Source organism: Aristolochia californica, unplaced genomic scaffold (assembly GCF_029961685.1).
Source record: "Aristolochia californica isolate CCGP_79_NKW_82.1479 unplaced genomic scaffold, dmAriCali1.0.hap1 SCAF_1, whole genome shotgun sequence".
NCBI lineage: Eukaryota > Viridiplantae > Streptophyta > Magnoliopsida > Piperales > Aristolochiaceae > Aristolochia > Aristolochia californica.
In genome coordinates, this window is record NW_027181770.1 from 46902282 (window position 1) to 46923561 (window position 21280).

The following is a 21280-nucleotide window of genomic DNA, read 5'->3' on the forward strand; positions in this document are numbered from 1 at the left end:
GATTAACACCTTTCTGTTTGGAAAAAAAGCCAATTCCTCTTGTATGGAGGGAGGAAACTTCTCTAGCTGATGTGGCAGGCCTACATAATGTGTGATTTAAATTCATAACTTTAATGAAGAAGCATTAGCTGAAGAATGAGGAATATTATGAGGACAATTAGAACCATCCAAAACAACTGAGGGTTTATTTAAGGAAGCAGAACAATAGAGAAAGTAGAATAGGTCTTATGAAGAAGTTGGTTTTATTTGGGGAAAGCCTTATGTCTTTTCTTTTTATGGTTGCTCTTTATTTTGGGAAGTTAGTAAGAAAGTCTTATGTCTTTTCTTTAAATAATAACTATCTTGTTTAAGGTCAAAAGGTAGCAAATCTGTGATGGCAATTTCTTTCTTAACTACTTGCTGATATTTTTTTCTGGCTAGTTATTATACATAATTAGTTATAGGAAAGTCTTCATGCTACTGTTGCTTAGTTTATTTGTTCTGTCTGACCACAAGTAACCTATTCTATGATCAGTTCTTGAGAATATGTGAGAGGGTTTATTTGCTCATTAGCCCAAAGGGCAATGCAATTTTCTGTTACTACTTAAGTGGCTGTGATAAGAATTCAGAGGGGTGGAGCAATGATTGTTTGATAGTTCCCATTTCTCTGTCTATCTTCCTTCTCTGCAACTCTCTCACTTCTTCTTCTTTTATTCTTTTTTTTTTTTTGAGAAAAAAGGTGTGAATGTATTACTAGAAGAAAAAGTACAAATACATACCTTACTCAACAAGGCCTTCCTCCACAACAAGATGTTGGAGGGAAACACCTAATTTAGCCTGATTATCCGCTAAGTGATTAGTAGATCTAGAAATATAATTTCACCTACATTGCAAATGAGAAATTAAATTATAGATATCCTCAAAAAGATCTTAGTGTTGCCAAGGAGGCTTAGAAGACTTCTTGCACCAATTGATGACTACTTTTGAATCACCTTCGATGCAAAGAGGGTCTACCATCCGTTGATGCAAAAGATTTAATCCATTATATAAACCAGAAAGCTCGGCAGTTGTTGAGTCAGATTCTCCAATTGGCCCGGAAAATAAAAGAAGAAGGTTTCCATTATCGTCATGGATGACCCCTCCTTATCTGCAGGCCCAGGACAGCCCAAGGCGTTTCCTTCGAAATTTAATTTGAAATGGCCCAACGGAGGAGGAGACCAAGTTTTCATGGCTTTCCACGTAAATTTGTTCTTTTGATATTTTTAAATTCTTTCCGCAAGAGGATCCAGGAGGTAACTTGCCTAACAATTCTATTGCTCAAAATATTGTTTGGAAGAGATTTTCTATTGAATTTTCGATTATTTCTTTCTTTCCATAAAGCCCAAATGATATGACCAACGCAATATGAGATTAATAATTTTCCATGCTTTGGGAGTTGAGCGTTTGTGACCGTGAGTATAGTAGATGTGAGATTTTGAGAGGGACAATATTGCAAACCAATTTTGCTAATGAGTCCAGTCCAGACAGAATGAGCAGAATCGCAATGCAACATAATATGGTCCACGGTTTCAGGAGTGGTTTGGCAAAACGGGCACAGGGGTTCCAGAACATTTGTTCCTCGACGAAGTAACGAATCAGATGTCAGGATTTTGTTTTGACACGCTGTCCAAATGAAGAACTTCGCTCTCTGAGGCACGAGTAAAGACCACGCAATGGCAGTTGGATGGCTTGATTGAGTAGAGGGGGGAGGGAGTAGGAAGTTGTAGGCAGTAGAAGTAGAAAACACACCTTGCAGTCATGGAGTCCAGATAAGAGAGGAAATTTGACAATGGTTGGTATTGAAGCTACTTGGGCCTACCCACTAGTCTGCCCAGAATTTTTTCTGACAGCCAGAACCATTGTAACACTTGATGACATTTTTGAAAGCAGGCAACAAATGTGCAATCTTTTTCCACACAGGAGATAATTTATAATACTTTCCTTCTTTTGTCCACCAACCAGAAATTTTTTCTTCTTTGGCCGCCACAATATCTTGCCAAATCAAGGATGGTTGCATATTAAATTTTCAGATCCACTTCATAAGCAAGGCAGAATTTGTTGTTGTAGTATCCCGGATCCCAAGACCACCCATTACCAAGGGTTTAAAAACATCTGGCCATTTCACTAGGCTATATTTCCTTTCCCCATTTTGCCCACCCATAAAAATCTCCTCTTTAGGAACTCAATTCTATTTCTCACAGAAGTAGGGCATTGGTACAAAGACAAAAAATAAGATGGGATACCATGGAGACAAGATTTTATAAGAATAACCTTACCAACTTTGGACAAAAAATTTCTTCTCCAAGAAGCAAGTCTGCCTTCAAGACGCTCAATGACTGGGTGCCAAGCAGATTTTGAGGGTAAAACAGGGGATAGAGGAAGGCCCAAATATGTGCCCGGAGGGGAAGCAACTTTACAACCCAAATATCCAGCCATAGAATTTAGAACCAAATGATCAATATTGAAGCCAAAAATAGATGATTTAGCCAAACTTACCTTTTGTCTAGAAGATAGCTCAAAAAGGTGAGCAGAACTTTCATGTGGGAGATCTGACTCATTGTACCTTCTCCGAAGAGAATAGTATCATCAGCATACTACAAGAATGGAATCTTGGTTTGGGTCGTCAAAGACAGGATTGAGCCAACCCATGCCTTTAGCAAACCGGACCATAGAAGCAAGATGTTCCCCGATGAGAGTGAAGAGGAAAGGAGCCAGAGGGTCACCTTGTCTGATGCCTCTTGTAGCATTGAAGTAACCGCATGACTTTCCATTTACTAGGACAGAATATGATGTAGTAGAGATACAATATCTCATCCAAAATTTTCACCGAGTCCCAAAACCCATTCGATAGTTTCCAATTTGCTCAGTCAAAAGTTTTTTCTAAGTCAATTTTAAGGAAGAATCTGGGCTGATTTGATTTCTTGAAAGAGTCTAAGAGTTCATGAGCAGCCATGGAAGGGTCCAAAATATTCCTATCACGGATAAAAGCACTTTGGCAAGGATTTATGATTTTGGAGAGGTGGACCCTAAGACGGTTTGCTAGCAGATGAGCGATGATTTTATAAACACTGGTGGTGAGACTTATTGGTCTAAAGTCTTGGGGGAGGGAAGAGAAGGATTTTTTTGGGATTAGAGCAATGAAAGAAGCCCCTATGGCTTTATGGGTGATACCGACTTGGTGGAAAATTTGGACAAATGCATATACATCCGATTTGATGGTATCCCAAAATTTGTGGTAAAACTCACCATTAATGCCATTCGGCCCAGGAGCTTTATCCTTCGGGAGCCCACAGACAGCCAAATCGATTTCTTCTGTGCTGAAAGGCCTTTCCAGATTAGAGGCTTCTAAGGAAGAGACACGCAAGTAGTCGAGCTAAGGTAGCTTTGGCTGATTAAAGTGCTCTTCGGAGTACATCTCTGAGAAGAACTTCACAAGAATATTAGAGATCGAGGAGCTATCCATGATCACTCGGTCTCCATGACAGAGAGAAGTGATACGGTTAATCCTCCTCCTGGCTGAGACAATTGCATGGAAGAACTTCGTATTTCCATCCCTCGGCCATCCAACGAAATCTAGCCCGTTGTTTCTTGCGGACATATTCACAACGAAGCAAATTTGAAAATTCTAAATTTAGTTGACTTCTAAGAAGTAAATCAGAGGGAGAGATAGACCTTTGCTCTTCGAGTAGATCGAGCTCTGAGATGCGACGACGAACCGAGTCTTTTTGAGATGCAGCAACAGCACGGTGATTAATGGACCAGGAGCGGACTTCGCCTTTAGAGCTTTTAATTTTAGCGGAAGCGCCCAGCCCGGGTTGGGTTGATGCTCCAGTTCTTGCCACTAGACCGGAAGGGAAGAGATTAAAGCCTCCACTTAAGATACGATTTTTGGCTTATTTGGAGCATGATTAGTGGCTAATGTAGTGGATAAGAACTTATCTTTATTTGAAAGTGGCTGGTATTTGAAAGAAGGCTGTTCAAATTTGATTAATTGCATCATTTCAATTTTTTTTTTGATTAATTGCATTATTTTTCAAATTTGACAATGGATATTTTTGGCAAACATGAGCCTCCCAAGATTGGGGTTTCAGTTTGAATACAGGTTTGAAATTTTTGGAATCTTATGGTCCTCCTTGAGTTTAAAATTCGGATTGGGAGGAAGGCAACTACCTCATTCAGGTTACCTCTTTTTTTGGACAGCATATTATTGCTTTAATTGCTTCTCAAGCTTGATTATTAGATTATATCAGTTCTACTTCAGTCCATATCAGTTCTTCAATATTGGATTATAGCAATTGTGCCATCTTAATTGGAGTTTTAGTTTGATTGGATCTTCATCATATCCTCCTCTTGTTTGTGCTTTACTAAACATTGGTTGACTTAAGATGGCTGAAGGAAATACAAGTACTAAGAGTGATAACTCGAAATTACTACTATTCCCTTATGGGGATTATCCAATTATCTTAGTTGGTCTCAATCGGTAAGAAGGTTTCTTATTACTCGAGACCTTCTCGGTCACTTAACCAAGCCTTCTCCACCGATTGATGAAGAAAATCAATCTTATCTAAAGTAGGTTAAGGATGACAATTTGGTAATTAGTTGGCTTATTAATAGTATAGAAGAGCATGTAGCCAACAATGTTGTCCACTTAGAATCAGCCAAACAAATTTGGGACACTTGTACTAAGTTATACTCTAGTACGACTTCTTTACAAAAGTTATTTGATGTATTGCAAAACATGCTCAATACTAAGCAAGGAGACAATATTCATGAATTTTTGGCTCGGTTTCGGGTCTACTTCAAGAGTGGAAGATCACTCAACCATACTCCACCGATATTTCGGTTCAAGAGAGGCAAAAGGAAGCTTTAGCTGCAACAATTTATTTAACAAATACCAAGCCATACTAAGAAGTTGCTAAGACACAGCTTCTTAGCTCCTCCACACTACCGTCCTTTGATGAAATAAGTGCTACATTGCTGGGAATCCCTGATCCATCTCGTAATTCAAATAATGATGATTTGTCTGCTATGTATTCAGGTAATAGAGGTATATCATCCTCCAACTGAGGTTGTGGCAAAAATTCTAGAGGAGGTCGAACAAGAGGTGGTAGAACCGGTCCTAGCTACTCTAGCATAGAGCCTCGAATATGCACTTATTATGGCGGTCAAAACCACCTTGTGGACAATTGTTGAAAGCTTAATGGAAAACCGGAATGGGCCACTGACTACTCCAGCCTCCGTTACGAATGATAAACGGAAAGAAAAGGCTGAATCACAAGCTAGGAAGATGACTCTCACTCATGAAGACTATGAAACATTTCAGAAAATGAAGTCATTCATGGGGTCTTCCCTTACATCTTTACCTACGGCAGCTACCACTATTGCTTCAGGTATGCTTTCTTCCACTTCCTCCTATTTATCTTGGATAATAGACTATGGGGCCTCCGAACATCCCTTAGGTAACAAACATATGCTAAATTTTTTATCTCCATATATTACCGATAAGTTTGTCACTATAGCTAATGGTACACAAACCAAAGTACTTGGCAAGGGATCATCTTCTATTACACCCTCTATCCCACTTCGAGATGTCCTATTTGTTCCCCTATTCCCTTTAAACTTACTCTAGGTAAGCTCACAAAACATCTAAATTGCTCTGTCACCTTCTCACCTTCTTCTTGTGTATTTCAGGATCTAACAACGAAGCTGGTGATTGGTGAAGGCCATGAGTTGCCTCCGTTAGCTGCACTTTCATCCTCTCCATCCGAGGCACAACTTTGGCACAACCTGCTTGGCCATCCTTCTACATCTTCTCTTTGACATTTGTTTCTTTCTTTAAAGTCTTTGTCTACTTTAAATTGTGAGGCTTGTCAGTTAAGCAAACACCAATGGAGTACATATTGTCTCCATTTTCTCTAGTACATTCTGATGTATGGGGACCCTTTTGAGTGTCTCCAATATTTCTCAAGTTAAATATTTTGTTACTTTTGTTGGCGATTTTACCTTGGTTACTTGGTTATATCTATTTAAAGCAAGATCTGACATTTTTACTGTCTTTAAGGCCTTTCGTGCTACTGTATTAACCCAGTTTGGCAAGAAAATTCAAGTACTTAGGTCTGATAATGCTAAGAGTACTTGTCTAGTGAGTTTCAGTCCTTTTGTGAAGGTAATGACCTTATCCATCAAGCATCTTATGCCTACACACCTCAACAAAATGGTGTTGCCGAAAGAAAGAACCGTCATCTCCTTGAGCTTTCTTGGGGCCTCCTCTACTCTATGAAGGTGCCCTACTTTTATTGGCCTCATGCCATACTTACGGCCTGCTTCCTTATCAATAGGTTACCTTCATCTGTACTTGGTCATAAGACTCCATATTCTGTATTATTTCCTAGTGAAGACCCATTTTCTCTTCCTATAGAAGTCTTTGGGTGTACTTGTTTTGTTCATATCACATCTCCTTAGAAAAGTAAACTTGCTCCTCACTCTATGAAGTGCATTTTCTTGGGTTACTCTTGCACCCAAAAAGGTTATGTCTGTTACAATCTTACCCTTCGGCGGTTACTTGTGTCTAGGGATGTTACTTTTTTTGAGGACACCTCATTCTATTCCTCGAATGATGCTCCTCTGGGCTTTTGTCATTCCCTCCTACCACTCCTTGCCCATTTGTGCCCTTTAATGCCGATGTCATTCCGCTCCCCCGAAGCATCGATAGACACCACACTTGTGGAATTTTCGGATCCTACCAAGGTAAGTCTTTCCCTTATTCAATTTGGTCTATAGTTTGATACTCGATTCATTGCTCTAAGAAAAGAACCTTGTACTTGTACTACTTCTCATCCTATATCCAACTTTATGTCTCACCATCGTTTGTCTTTCACATGTTATCAGTTCTTTGCATCTCTTTCTTCCATTTATATTTCGTAGTCCTATCGGAGGCCCTGAAACATCCAGGATGGAAGGCGGCTATGGATGAGGAAATGCAAGCCTTATATGAAAATCAGACATGGAACTTAGCACCGCTTCCAATAGGTCAGAAACCGGTGGGTTGTAAATGGGTTTTACCGTCAAACCTAATCCGGATGGTCCGTCGCTCACCTTAAGGCCCGCCTCGTTACTAATGGCTACACTCAATGTTATGGAGTGGATTATGAGGAGACCTTCTGTCCTGTTGCCAAGTTAAATTCGATACGTATCCTATTATTGTTTGCCGCTAATTCTTCATGGCCCGTCTATCAACACCATGTCAAAAATGCTTTCTTAAATAGTGATATACGCGAGGAAATTTATATGATTCAACCACCTGATTATGTGGTTGAGGGGGAGTCTGTATGCCGCTTAAAGAAGTCCTTATATGGGCTTAAATAGTGCCTTCGGGCCTGGTTTGATAAATTTAGGCAAGCACTACTACGGTTGGATTTGTTTGGAGCTTAGTAGATCATTCGGTATTTATTAAAGATACCTCAAAAGGAAAGATTTATTGGCTGTGTATGTTGATGATATTGTCTTAACTAGCAATGATGCGAATAACATACAAGAAGTCAAAACATGATATGTCATGAATTTAAAACTAAAGATCTTGGACTTCTAAATTATTTTCTAGGCATAGAAGTTTTTCAGTCCAAGTATGAGATAATATTATCTCAGAGGAAGTATGTCTTGGACCTCCACGAAGAAAGGGGATGATGGGGTGCCGCCCAACTGACACACCTATGGATGTGAATATTAAATTATGTGCAAGTTTTGGAGAAGATATTGATATTAACAAATATCAAAAACTTGTGGGCAAACTTATCTACCTCATGGTAATTAGACCAGATATATTATATGCCGTAAGTGTGGTGAGTCAGCACATGCATGAACCACAACTTACCCATTGGCAAGCCTTGGAAAGGATACTACGATACTTAAAAAGGAGCCACAAGAAGAGGTTTGCTTTATAAGAAAAATGGCCACTTCAACATAGAATTTTTCTCAGACACAGATTGGGTTGGATCACCTGATGACAGGAAGTCCAATTCTAGATATTGCACTCTTGTTGGAGGGAACCTGGTTACATGGAGAAAAAAGAAGCAAAATGTGGTTGCGAGATCTAGTGCAGAAGTAGAATACAAGGCTATGACTCACCTAGTGAGTGAACTCCTATGAATCAGGTCCCTTCTTACCGAATTAGGATTTTATAAAGGAGGTTCTATGGGTCTATATTGTGACAACCAAACAACTATTCATATCACTTCGAATCCGGTCTTCCATGAAAGGACCAAACACATTGAGGTGGACTGCGACTTTATACGGGAGAAATTTCAAGCGGGTATAATCTCCCTCAAACATGTTTCATCACAAGAGCAAGTAGCGAATATTCTTACCAAACTGGTTACGTTTAATATCTATCTTTTATATGTGGCAAACTAAGTATTTATGATGTATTTTCTCCTCTAGCTTGAGGGGGAGTGTTAGAAGGTGGGCTCAAGCCCACACGTCCAAGGAAGAAAGCCCACCCATCCAAGAGGTGGCATATAGGTAAATAAGAAGATTTTTCATAAAGATGGCATGAAGATGTAATTACTTATCTATTTATGTCTCTTCTTTTGTAATGTTGTAGCCCTAAGGGCATTGTAGAGAAACTATAAATAGAGGCCTTCGGCTAAGAGGTAGAGCATTAAGTTCTCTCCTCTCTTCTCAAATTCGTCCAAACTCTCTTCTCCCTTCTTTTGGAAGTTGCTCTCTAAACTCTCTCCTTTCTCTCTTCTTCTCCTTCTTCTTCTTCTCCTCTCCCTCCTTGGCTTGAGATCATTATGAAGGAGTCCTAAATTTTACAATCCTCAACACCATCTGGAAAGTGCCGAATAGATCTTGATGTAGGCCAACTTGAATGCCAATTTTCTGAAAGATAGTCATCCAAACTCTCCACGAAAAGCGACAATGTAGTAGAACGTGCTAAACTAACTCCTCACATATGCTACATGGGGCAGGTATTATTTGGGGCGGTGAAGCCTCTCTTATGAAGGTTGTTTGCAGTAAGGATTTGCTCTCTGATGGATGTCCAAATAAGTAATTTTATCTTGCTAGGCATCGATAGTCTCTAGGCGGGATTCGCCTTGTGCTCTGGCAAACTGGGGCATTGTCCCTGATGTGGGAATAGGCTGAGGCGACTATGAAGATACCACTGATGCTAGACTTCCAAATCAATTTATCTTGCACTCTCTCCCGAATGATGGTACTATTGAGACTAGATATAAGCGAGCAGAAGGCTATAGTTTCATTGTCGTTCAGGCTCCGGTGGAAGAGAAGACTCCAAGATTCCGCTATCGATCATGATAGGTGGATAGCAATTCTAGTATGGTTATCTTAGTTGTATATATGAATGATATTGTACTTTTTGGGGATGATCTTGAAAGCATTGCAGTAGTTAAGAAGCACTTAGCCACTCATTTTTAGATAAAAGATTTGGGTTCTCTGAAGTACTTCCTTGACATTAAAGTTGCTCATAGTAAAAGTGGAACGACTCTTTCTTAGAGGAAGTATATGTTAAATATGTTGTGGGAATATGTCTATTGGGTGCAAAACCAGTTGAAACACACATGGAAATCAACCATAATTTCCATGACTCAATAGAGTCCTACTGTCAAGGATAAAAACAATACAAACGCTTGGTAGGTAAATAATCTATGCTACAGTTACCGGGCCTGACATAACCGTTGTTGTGAGAGTTGTAAGCCAATTCATGAAAATCCTTAGAAAGTGCATTTAGAAGTTGCTGAGAGGATTTTAAAGTATTTGAAGGGTGCCCTTGGAAAAGATCTGTTGTATACTTAGAATGGCAAAATTGATGATATTTTGATGCAAATTATGCTGGGTGGGGATTATTAGGCTATTGTTGCTTTATAGGGGGTAGCCTTAGTAAGTTGGAAAAGTAAGAAACAAATAGTTGTGGCCAGGTTGAGTGCAGAGGCTGAACATAGAGCAATGACTCATACTATTAGTGAGCTATGTGGATTAACTTTTTCCTTCTTGAATTTGGTTTCCATATGCCAGAACCCATGAGTATGAAGAGTAACAATCATGTTGCTATCTTCATTGCAAGCAATCTTATATTCTACAAGGGAACTAAACATATAAAGGTTGATTGTCATTTTATCAGAGATGCAGTTATGCAAGGAAAGGTGGTAACTCCATATGTGAAATCACCAAACCAACTCGGAAACGTGTTTACTAAACCTTTGGAAGACATGAACACTTTGTTTCTGTGACAAGTTGGGATTATTTAATATCTACTTTTCAGTTTGAGGGAGAATGTTAAAATATCAATTCACGGGTATTTTGGTTATTTTCCATATTTTGATTTATCTTAGCATATGTCTACTAGTTAGATAATTACATTAAGCTCTTATGTTTCAAGTTTCATTCAAAGTAGAGTTGTATTGTATGAGTAATATGAGTTTTTGCAACTAAGGGCATTTTTGTTTCTTGTAATTGTCACTTAAATCTTTAATAAAAGGAGAGGAAGCTCATGCTTTTCTGGCACGAACTTCAATGCCTCCAAGGCTGCTTCTCATCTTCCTCTCCTCTCAACTCTTCTCCTATTCTTTCTCCCTCAAATCTCTTTCTCTACAGGTACATATAAAACTACACGCAAAAATAAGGAGGAAGTTGCTTGAACCACAAGCTTTCGATTTAGATCCATTGGCTAAAGACACAGAACCAAAGGATTTACCATTAGATAGGGAGGAAATGGCTTAAGCAAACTGTTTTGTTTGATACACCAGAATCAATGACTTGAGGATTAGAAGTAGGAAGAGTTCTAGAAGACGTACCTTTGTGTGCTAATGTAGCGCTATAGTAGATACAGTATAACTGCTGGGAAACTTTATGCCACTCATTCTTGTTTCTAGTTATCATCTCAGATCCTCGACCAACCTGAGTGGGGGGGATCTTGCTTCTTTGAGTGAATTGATTTGCCTACTCAGGTTTCTCGAATTTCTCCCTTCACTTCTCTAACATATGATTAGTTCAGCTACAACAAATATAAGCTCTTTGATTTCCTATGACCTTGGCTAGACTGATTAGCATTACTATTAGTATTATCTGTAGACATTAGCCTTTTAAGTTGAACCAGAAGAAGAAGCTACTGCAGATTCAGCCTTCAGTAAATTTGGCAGGCATCTTCAAACAAAGGGGGGCTATCTGACTGACCAACAACTAAGCTCTAACACCTTCGTATTCAGATCCTAAGGCATGGGGTAATCGGGCCGCTTCCAGAGAGAGCATCACACTGCCTTTCAATTCCTTTTCATCTATCACAAACAGATGATGCTGTAGTATCTCTTAAATCTATTTCACCAATAAATTCAGTGAGAGATTTATCCAAATTGCCACCTGCATAGAATAAAACTTAGTATAGAGTATAAATTCTAGACAAATTGCCATCTTGGGAGAATCTCTTTTGTAAAATCATCCAAATGCCTTTGGCAGTGTTATTGAAAATCGCTTGACTAATAATTTGTGATTCCATATGAGAACCACGAATAATAGTGTTATTAGATATGGGGGTTTCTTAGGTAAAAAATTCAAACACTTCTTAGATCCAAGAAAAATCCAAAAGACCACATCACATTATTCTTCCCATTAATTTTCACATAAGTGATCTAGATAATGGAGCTTTTCTTCTCAATTTAACTTCATTCGGATCAACCATACTCCAATCAACTCTAAATACCTCTGCATTGTGCTTTTGAGTTAAAAACCTGCAAATCAATGGAGTGGAAGCCTTCAATTTATTGAAAGAGAGATCTCAATCGATTGAAGGCAAGAGATGCTCTATCAATCGACTGATGGTAACTTTGACTTGATTGATTGAATTGAGTAAAGGCTTGAAAATTAAAAAACAAATTGCTCTCTTTTCACACGGGCAATGGAAGGACCCTTCTCTTCTGGTTGGACGAATGGTGTGGCCCCCGATCCCTCTCGGGGGACTTCTCGGGGCTGCATAGGGTGGCAAACGATCTCTCTTGCTCTGTGGCTTATTCATGGAGTGATCACTCGTAGAGTCTCCCATTCCGACGGGGATTAAATGATGAAGAATCGTTGTTTTTTTGCTCTCCTTACTAGACTCAGCAGTACTATAATCCGGGAGCACTCAGTTGATAAACTAATTTAGAAGCCCAGTAATAATGGCCGATTCATTGTCACTTCGGCTTACTCTCATATCAGAAAACAAGACTACAATATTCATGAGCACAAGGCGAATCTGGCTTGGAAACTCTCAGCGCCAAGCAAAATCAATTTTTTCGTGTGGTCAACCATTAGAGAACAGATTCTTACTTCAGACAACCTTCATGGAAGAGGCTTCACCACCCTCGACCTTTCTCGTCCCCTTTGCGGTGAGTGCGAAGAGACAGTCTAGCATGTCCTCTTACACTGTGGATTTTCGTGGCAAGTTTGGATGAAGATTTTTCAGAAATTGGACTCCAAGTGGGGCTACATCAGGACCTCTTTGGCACATTTGAGATGGGTCGAGAGATTATCCTTCCTCAGCTGGGCAAGTTAATATTTTCGGCCTGTCTTGTGCATGTTCCATGGTGCATTTGGCTCAAGCGGAACAACTGGAGATTTAACTCCAAAGCTAGCACCCCAGACAACACGGCATCTCATGCCGTTGGCCTCATCTCGAGCTTGCTTCATACAAGGTAGGATTTTGCCACTCTAGTTTCCCTTCAGGAAAATTGGAATATGATCGCTCATATGTTTGGCTCCAGCAGAACTCCGAGTATGGCTATCTGGAATCCTCCCCCTTGCGACTGCATTAAGCTGAATTTTGATGGTAAGTGCTATTGGATGTCCTGGGTCGGCTGGAGCAGGTGGTGTGTTTAGAGGTCACAATGGAGACCCTATTCTTTCTTATGCTGGTCCGGTGGGCATTGCCGATTCTAATACTTCTGAAGTTAGTGCTCTACTGTTCGGCCTCCAAATCTTCAGAGATTGTCTCCATGACAAGTTAATAATTGAAGGCGACTCGAAGACGGTTATTAGTTGGTGTTCCAAAGATAGATTCCCCCCTTAGCGCCACTAGCCTATTATTGATAGTATTACTGATATTGTATCTGCTACTCATTGTAATTGGAATATCATTCCTAGATCAGCCAACTCTTTGGCTGATAAATTGGCAAAATTCGGAACTTCCCATTAATCTCTCATTGTTTGGGAAAGCTTCCCTCCTTTGTAAATTGTTCTTTTGAGCTTTTGTCTTAATAAAAATATGCATCATTAAAAAAAAAAAAAACAAATTGCTCGACCTTGCCTAGATTGCACGTTTCTACAAGTAAAAAATTCCAAATGGAACAGATATGGATTCTGTGGTTCTGAACATGTCACAAACTAGTAATTTTTAGGCAGTAGAAACCCTTTCAAAGGCACTCTGAATTCGTAGAGAAGGCAGGCAGTCACATAACTATCAATCTGGAAAGGCGATGTAGGCACTTCAACCAGCCAATCACTTAGCTATAACCTAAAAGGAGAGGCAGGTACTTAAAATCATCACATGCAGGTATGGACTTAAAAAAAGAGAGCCTTTAAGGCTTGTTTGTCCTGCCACAAATGAAGGAGGAAGAACTAGTATTATGTAAAAGATGAAGAGCAACAAAAGCGAGCACATCAACCAAAAACTTAGAGATATTATGTAAAAGCTAACTTTTCTAAATAAGGAGGAAGAACTAGTATTATGTAAAAGATGAAGAGCAACAAAAGCGAGCACATCAACCAAAAACTTAGAGATATTATGTAAAAGCTAACTTTTCTTTTTTTAAAAGACATGATAGATAAATAAGTCGGTTTATCCTTTCTTTTGTTTTAAAAGATGTAATCTATTTAAATAATCTGGTGTAAATTTTTCGAGAAAACAAGGGCAATTAAGAACTTGAAGCCCTAATACTTTACCATTCCTCTTTCTCTCGATGACGTACTTCTCCAAACTGCTACTTTCTCTTCCTTCGTCTCAAAGCTACTGCCTTAGTTTTCTTGTTATCCATTTTTGAGAATAGTGAGAATTTCTTTAAGAGTAGAAGTGGGAAGAGCTACAAAGGACAAGCACGGATAGAATAAATCTATGTACATGAAGCAAAGAAAAAAAAATTTTGAATAAATTTATGTCAAAAGAAAATGTTTCCATCCCTAAATAGCATCCAAAGACATCCCATGACGAGCCATCGAGTCAATAGTAGAGTTGGCACTGCAAGTTGTATGTGTCCATCAATTTTAAAAAAGAGGAGGAGAGCTCTTAAAAAGCCGGTGGAGCCTCCTTACAGAAGAAAAACAAGATATAACCACAGAAAAATATCCCTTGATGACCAAAGGGGATGAGTATCGTTGCCTATAAAGGCAAATACCCACAATAAAGAGTCTAAAGTTCTGCCTCAGTGGAATCACATTGGATAAAGGGAGCAGAATGCATTCTAATAACAGTACCTAAAGAGTGACAAATGACTCCTCCCATGCGGCTCAGATTTCCCATAGAGTACCATTAAAGTTCAGCTTAAGCTAACCTTCAGGAGGTGGTTCCAACTACGGTATTTCCTACTGTGTATAAGCAGTCACATCTTGCCAATGCATTCTCAAAATTGAACCTGGCAAAACCTGAGTACCAGATAACTTACTGATCCAAAAATGAGTATAATGGACTGCCTAGTCAAAAATCATAGTGATAGACTGACTCTGAGAATTAAGTCCTATTGTTTCGCTCTTCCCAAATTTTCTAATTAACAGCTGCAAGGAAGACTGCTATAAAATCTATCCTTGCTTTGATGACAGTCCTTTTGAAATCTCAACCATAAATTCAGAGAAGGTCGAGTGAAAGCAAACTTGAAAACCAATTAAATAAAAACGAGCTCCATAATGACCTAGCAAATGCACAATGAGTGGAAATATGATCAATCAGCACCCAAAATCATTACACAGCTTACAACCTAATGTTGAAACCATTTGACCCCTCCTCACTAGCTGATCCACTGTCAAAATGCATCACATCATAGAAAACATCGAACCTTTGGGGGAATCTGCAATTGCCAGACCAAGGAAGAGGCTTCATAGCCTTGAGGGGAGAGGGTGGGAAAGGCTGAATCATTGTAAGAAGAAAGAGAATAACAACTGGAGGAATTGGTTTTCCAATCACCTCATGTACCCCAACCTGCTGATATCCATTGATTTATTCTTTTTCATTTTTTTCATTGCTATATTCTGTCCTTGTGGTGAGCATTTACTGGTTGGAGATGAGTGCTGTTCGGCACAGTGGGGCATGTCAGGCATGTGGCGTGCATTGGTGGGACAGGGCGGGTCTTCGGGTTGCAAATTCAACCCCGTCTTCTGTTTTAGAGATTGTTCAGGTTTTCCAAATCCCAGCTCTAATCTACTACTCCACTTTCACTCTTTATATTCCCATCTTTGTTTTATCCTTTTTATATTACTTGTCAAATGATGGTGTTCTTTGAAGTTGTATTATGTATTTATTAGATGATCTCCACCTGTCTGTCTGGTAATTGAATGGGCCGCAAGTCATCGTTTCTCTTTGGCTTCCACGAAGGCTACTCTCCTTTCTCAGATTACTGATCTGGACCAGGTGGAGGAACAAAGGTACTTATCCCCTACTGAGTTCGCTTCCCGAATTTCTCTGAACTCTGATTTAGATAAAATTTTGTATCAAGAGAGAATTAGATGGAAGCAAAGAGCCAGATATAAGTGGCTGAAAGAAGGCGCTGCAAATACAAAATTTTTCCATGCCGTCGCATCGGCAAGGAGATCCAACCAAATTACCTCTTTATGTATTAATAATGAGGTAACTTCGTGTCGGACCTCGATAACTAATGTGTTGATTCAGTTTTTCACAGATCTATATTCGGAGGAATGTTCAGATAGGCCAAAAGTTCAACACATCAGCTTATCCCGTCTCTCTCCCATGGCCGCTTCCCTATTGGAGTTCCCTTTCTTTGCTGCTGAAATTGAGCGTGTTGTAATGGGAATGGAAAGTGATCGGGCACCTGGCCCATACAACATCAATGGAAACTTTCTAAATTTTTTTTTGCCACTACTCAAAGAGGATATTTTTGCTATGCTGCTTGGTTTCTATAGGAATGGTATCACCTTTCATAGCATTGGAGCAACTTTCATCACTCTGGTGCCGAAGAAGATTAATGTTGAAAAGCCAGAAGACTTCTGACCTATCAGCCTGGTCACTAGTGCGTAAAATTCATTGCAAGAATTTTGGCACATCGGCTAAAAGCCCTTCTCCCGATCGTCATCCACAGCGGGCAAGGCGCTTTTCTCAAGGGGAGAGAAATTCTTGACTCTGCAATGGCTGCACATGAGCTCATTGATCATTTTAGTTGTAGCAAAGTGCCAAGAATTGCCCTCAAGCTTGACCTGGAGAAGCCTTTTGATCGGGTTAATTGGACTCTTCTAGATGAGCTTATGGAAAAAATGGGAATCGGTCCAAAATGGAGATTTTGGATTAGGAGTTGTGTGGGTTCGGCTTCCTACTATCTCATTCTTAATGGCTCCGTATGCGGTTATTTCAAAGGGTCAAGGGGGATCAGATAGGGAGACCCGCTCTCTCCGCTTCTTTTCAACATTTTTGGGGAATTTCTTTCCTCTATGTTTTATTCGATGGTGAATCTTGGGTGGCTCCCCCCAACCAACACTCAAAAGGTTTTCAATATCCCCATTCTTCAATTTGCGGATAATACTATCATTTTTGAGATTGGAAATATGGATGGTGCTAGAAGGATCAAAACTATCTTGGGCCTATTTGAACTTCCCTCGTGGCAAAGAGTAAATTGGGGGAAAACTTCCGTTATGGGCTTCAATATCTGCCCTGCGTTACTCGAGGAGCTGGCGTACATCTTTGGTTGTAAAATCTCTAGTATCCCATCAATCTACCTTGGTCTTCCTCTCTTCAATGGCTACATAAACCATAGTCTATGGAATCCTGTGGTGGAAAAATTGGAGACCCGTCTGGCAACTTGGAAGGGCAGATTTCTTAGTGAAGCTGGCATACTCATTCTCTTGAAGTCTTGTATCGCATGTATTCCAAATTATGATTTATCCTTTATGCCCTGTCCTGTTTTGATTTGCAATACCATGGATAGGCTAAAAAGAAGATTTCTCTGGAGAGGATCGAGTGATACTTTTAAGTATCATTTCGTCTAATGGGAGGATGTCTGCATGCCAAAAAAAATGGAAGGTTTAGGGATTCGAAAATTGAAGGATATGAACCAAGCCATGCTCTTAAAATGGATTTGGAAGTTCAACAATGTTTCTTCTAATCTTTGGAAGGAAATGGTATTTGCGAAACTTGGCTGTCCTTCTCCTTGGTGGATTTCAGGAGGCAATTGGAGATGTCTATCTCCAATTTGGAGATCATTATATCTACTTATCCCCAAGTTTTCTTCAACCGTCAGATTCTATGTTTGTAACGGTAGATCTTTAAAGTTTTGGGAGGACTGGTGGATGGGTCAAGAGCCTTTACAATCAACTTACAGGAACCTCCTCCTCCTGTCTTTACAAGGGGAAATATCGGTTGTTGATGCTTTTGAAGAGTGGTTTGAACTTACACCTTAGAAGGCTCTCTGATACCGAGGCTCTGGAGGCAAGTTGGTTGATGGAATCTCTACAATCCTGCAAACTGAGGCCTTTTAACTGCTGACAAGATGATATGGTGGCCTGATAAAAGCGGTCTTTTCACAGTGTATCGACTGGTATCGGCTAGTATCGGCAGTGTTTGCTTATCGCCTTTAGCTCCCCCCCCCCCCCCCTTTTGACACCAGTATACATGACGTCTTCCATGTTTCTCTCTTGAGGCCCTTTCGCGGCTACTCACCCATGCTGCACATGCGCTTGCCTCCATTGCATGAAGGGCATACTCTTCCTTCCCCAACATAGGTGTTTCAGGCTCATCACACCCACAACTCCTAGAAGTTGCTAGTCCAGTGGACTGAGGATTTGCTTCCAGCCTCCTGGGAACCACTCGAGCAATTCCGAACCCTTTACCCTACAATTGAGCTTGCGGACAAGCTCTTTCTCCAGGAGAGGGTGATGTTATGGACTCCATAGCATCTAGAGTAGCAGGTAGACATAGAGGGTGACTTATGTAATTTTCTGAAAATTTACTTAGTGGCATTTGATGTAATTTTCCTTAAAAAGACTATGGCTTTTGCGTTGGCTATGCAAGGGACGTCCTGGTCTTATAAGGGCATGAATGGAATGAATGAAAGCAAGCAATTTCAATAGGTAAATGAGATCTGGTTCTCTCTCTCACGAGGCCTAAGGGGGAGCTCATTTGAAACCTCAATCTCACAACATCTCTGCTCTGCTTCCTCTCGGAACTCGCCAACCACCATTGGACGTTCGAAGAAACCAAAAACATTTTCTTCCTCGTCATCCACACTGGAACCCAGAGGACATCGTCAGGTGACTCGATCCATGGCTAGAGAACCCAACAGAAGATTTTGGCAAGATACAACTTCTGATAGCAATACAAGCAAGATATGAGAGATGACAACAAGATGACAACAAATATATGACTTCCGACTTCTAGAAAGTGATGGCAATAATGGCAGTGAGCTGAGAGCAATCTGGATGAAAGCCAAGAGCAGTTTGGATGAGAACAGAGAGTTATTTCATTAAGGATAACAACAATCTTCTAATGATGAGTATTTGGATTGGGTATTCTGATACCAGAAGCAACCTAGCTTTCACCAAGATGAAGCAGATAGCGTATTTACAAGAAGTTTAGCAATAGAAGTAGCAAGAGCAAGTTGATTCTCACATAGTAGATACCAAATGATGCTATGAGAAGATATCTCCATTAGTCAGATGTCTAATATGCGGATAGTCAGAAGATCAACCAGTGTACGATCTTAAACACTGTAATGGATACTGCTAACGATGGCAGGAAATAAACTCAGAATGGAAAGATTCCCTTTGCTTGAAATCAACACCAACATAATCAACTCAGGAACAAGAGAGACAAACCCTTTGACCCAAGAACAAGAGTCGTATCAGCCCCATAGTCGGTGCCAACTTAATCTTCAAATGGCATACCAACCTTGAGAGCATCTGTCTGAGCCATCTTTGGAACCTGAAGCAATTGAATGAGACATGATACACAATTGTCTCAACTCAGTAGAAAAGAACAATCACAGAAAAGATACCATCAATAGCAAGGTGGCAATGACATCTAATAAACCAACATTATAAACCAATGAGATACCATCAACAAGTCGATCATCCATCGAGCAATAGCAAGTTTGGAATTCTATAAAACATACCTATGAGTCCTAAAAATCAATCACTGCTTTGATACCATGTTAATTTTTAGGACTCCAAAGTTTTTGTTTTTGAGGAGAAAAGAGGTGGAAGAATAGAGTTATTGACTTAGTCCAAACCATCCCCCTTAAGCCATATTTATAGATACTAAAAGTGCCAATTTTATAATTATACCCTTCATCGTAGCAAGAGTGAAGAAGAGGCAAAAAAAACATAAATTACATCAATGTAAAAAAAATCTATAAATTACATAAAAACATAATCATATCTTCCAACAGTCCTACCTCTGGCCAACCCCTTGAAGCATTGCTTTAGTTGGACTTTTTTTATATGGGTGATTTTAAGTCCATTGAGGCTTTTTATAGTACCCTAGGGTTTTTATCGGTTGCATTTGAGAGACAAACATTACCCTCTTTTGTGATTATTATCACTATTTTTTGGAAATCCTTTGCATTGATTTTAACTTTTTCTTTATCACCCAACGTTTTTTAATTTTTGAGATTTTGTATCTAATTGAGTATTTATCCTTGGAAACCTTGATAGAGGAGATAATTACTATTACTTTTTTTCATTTCAAGTTGGAATCATTGCCATTACCTCCTAACTTCAGAAGCAGTATAGAAGAATAAGTATGAAGGATGAGATTGGAAGTTGAGAGTTGAATTGGTTGCACCTTCTTCCGAATTGAAATCTCGGTGTTGCTATCATTTGAGAAGATGAAGTATAATCTACAATGAAGAATTTCACGTATTGTGGTGATCAAATTTTATGTTACTAGAATATTCAAGGGGAAGAAAAAAATATGAATAAGATGAAGATTACAAGTAAGATGTGAACAAGAACAAGAGGAATCAAAGCAACACAATCAAAATTTCTTTTTCAAGCACACAAGTTTCTAGACCAAGATTAGATACAAAGTGAAGTTACAAACACTAGCTTTAGGAAGAGTACTAAAAGATACACATGTGTGTAATAGTGGCATGACTAGTAAATAAGGATAACTTCTATAAAGATAGCATAGAATAATTATTCAAGCTATTATATGTCATGTTAGGTATTTTTTTTTTTTTGAAGCATGTATCTCTAGGGCACTGTAGTCATTATAAACATCTTCCTTCAACTATAAATACAACCTCAAGGCATGAGGTAGAGCATTCAAGCCTCTTCCTCTTGGCTCAAATTCATCCTTACACCTCTCTCTCTCTCTTTTCCTATTATTTGTGTCCCTTGGTTTCTTCTCTCCTCTCTTCCAAGATCTCGAGTTCCTCTCTTGTCTCATTCCCTTGAGATATCCTGTGTTTATGTGTTAGCCCTTGAAATCAACTTTCTTTTGTATTTTATCTTTTAAATCATAGGATGATCTTGAACCTTTAATTCTAGATAGAAGAGCTTACGATAGTTATAATCTAGCTGATAAATCTCAAGGGAGATTTTTGTAATCATGTATTTGAACATACACATGGCTTAAAAGAGAGTCAAAATCTCTTTTGTGTAAATTTAGGACTAATTAGTGGAATTTTCCAAGTAAATGTTCTTGGGAGGTGAATACCACTAGGGAAACATCAATAACAAACATCTTTGTGTTATTTCTGTTGAGTAGCCACCAGGGCCAACAAAAATCTGCCATTGATGAAAAGATGACTATTATGTATGATAACAAGACATGGGTGTACACCTCCCACTCTTGGAAAGAAACATCTTGGATGTAGATGAGTGTTTATGGTAAAACATAATCTGGATGGCAATATCACTCGTCTCAAGGCTAGGTTAGTTGCCAATGGATACAGTTTGTTGTATGGCATTGATGCTGAAGACACCTTCTTTACGGTGCTAAACTCAACTAAGAATGTGTTCTTATTTCATTAGCTACCAACTTAAGGGTGGGCAAGGATCGGGTCGGGGACAAGTTTACGAAAAATTGAATCCGAACATGATCCATGTCACCAAAAAAATC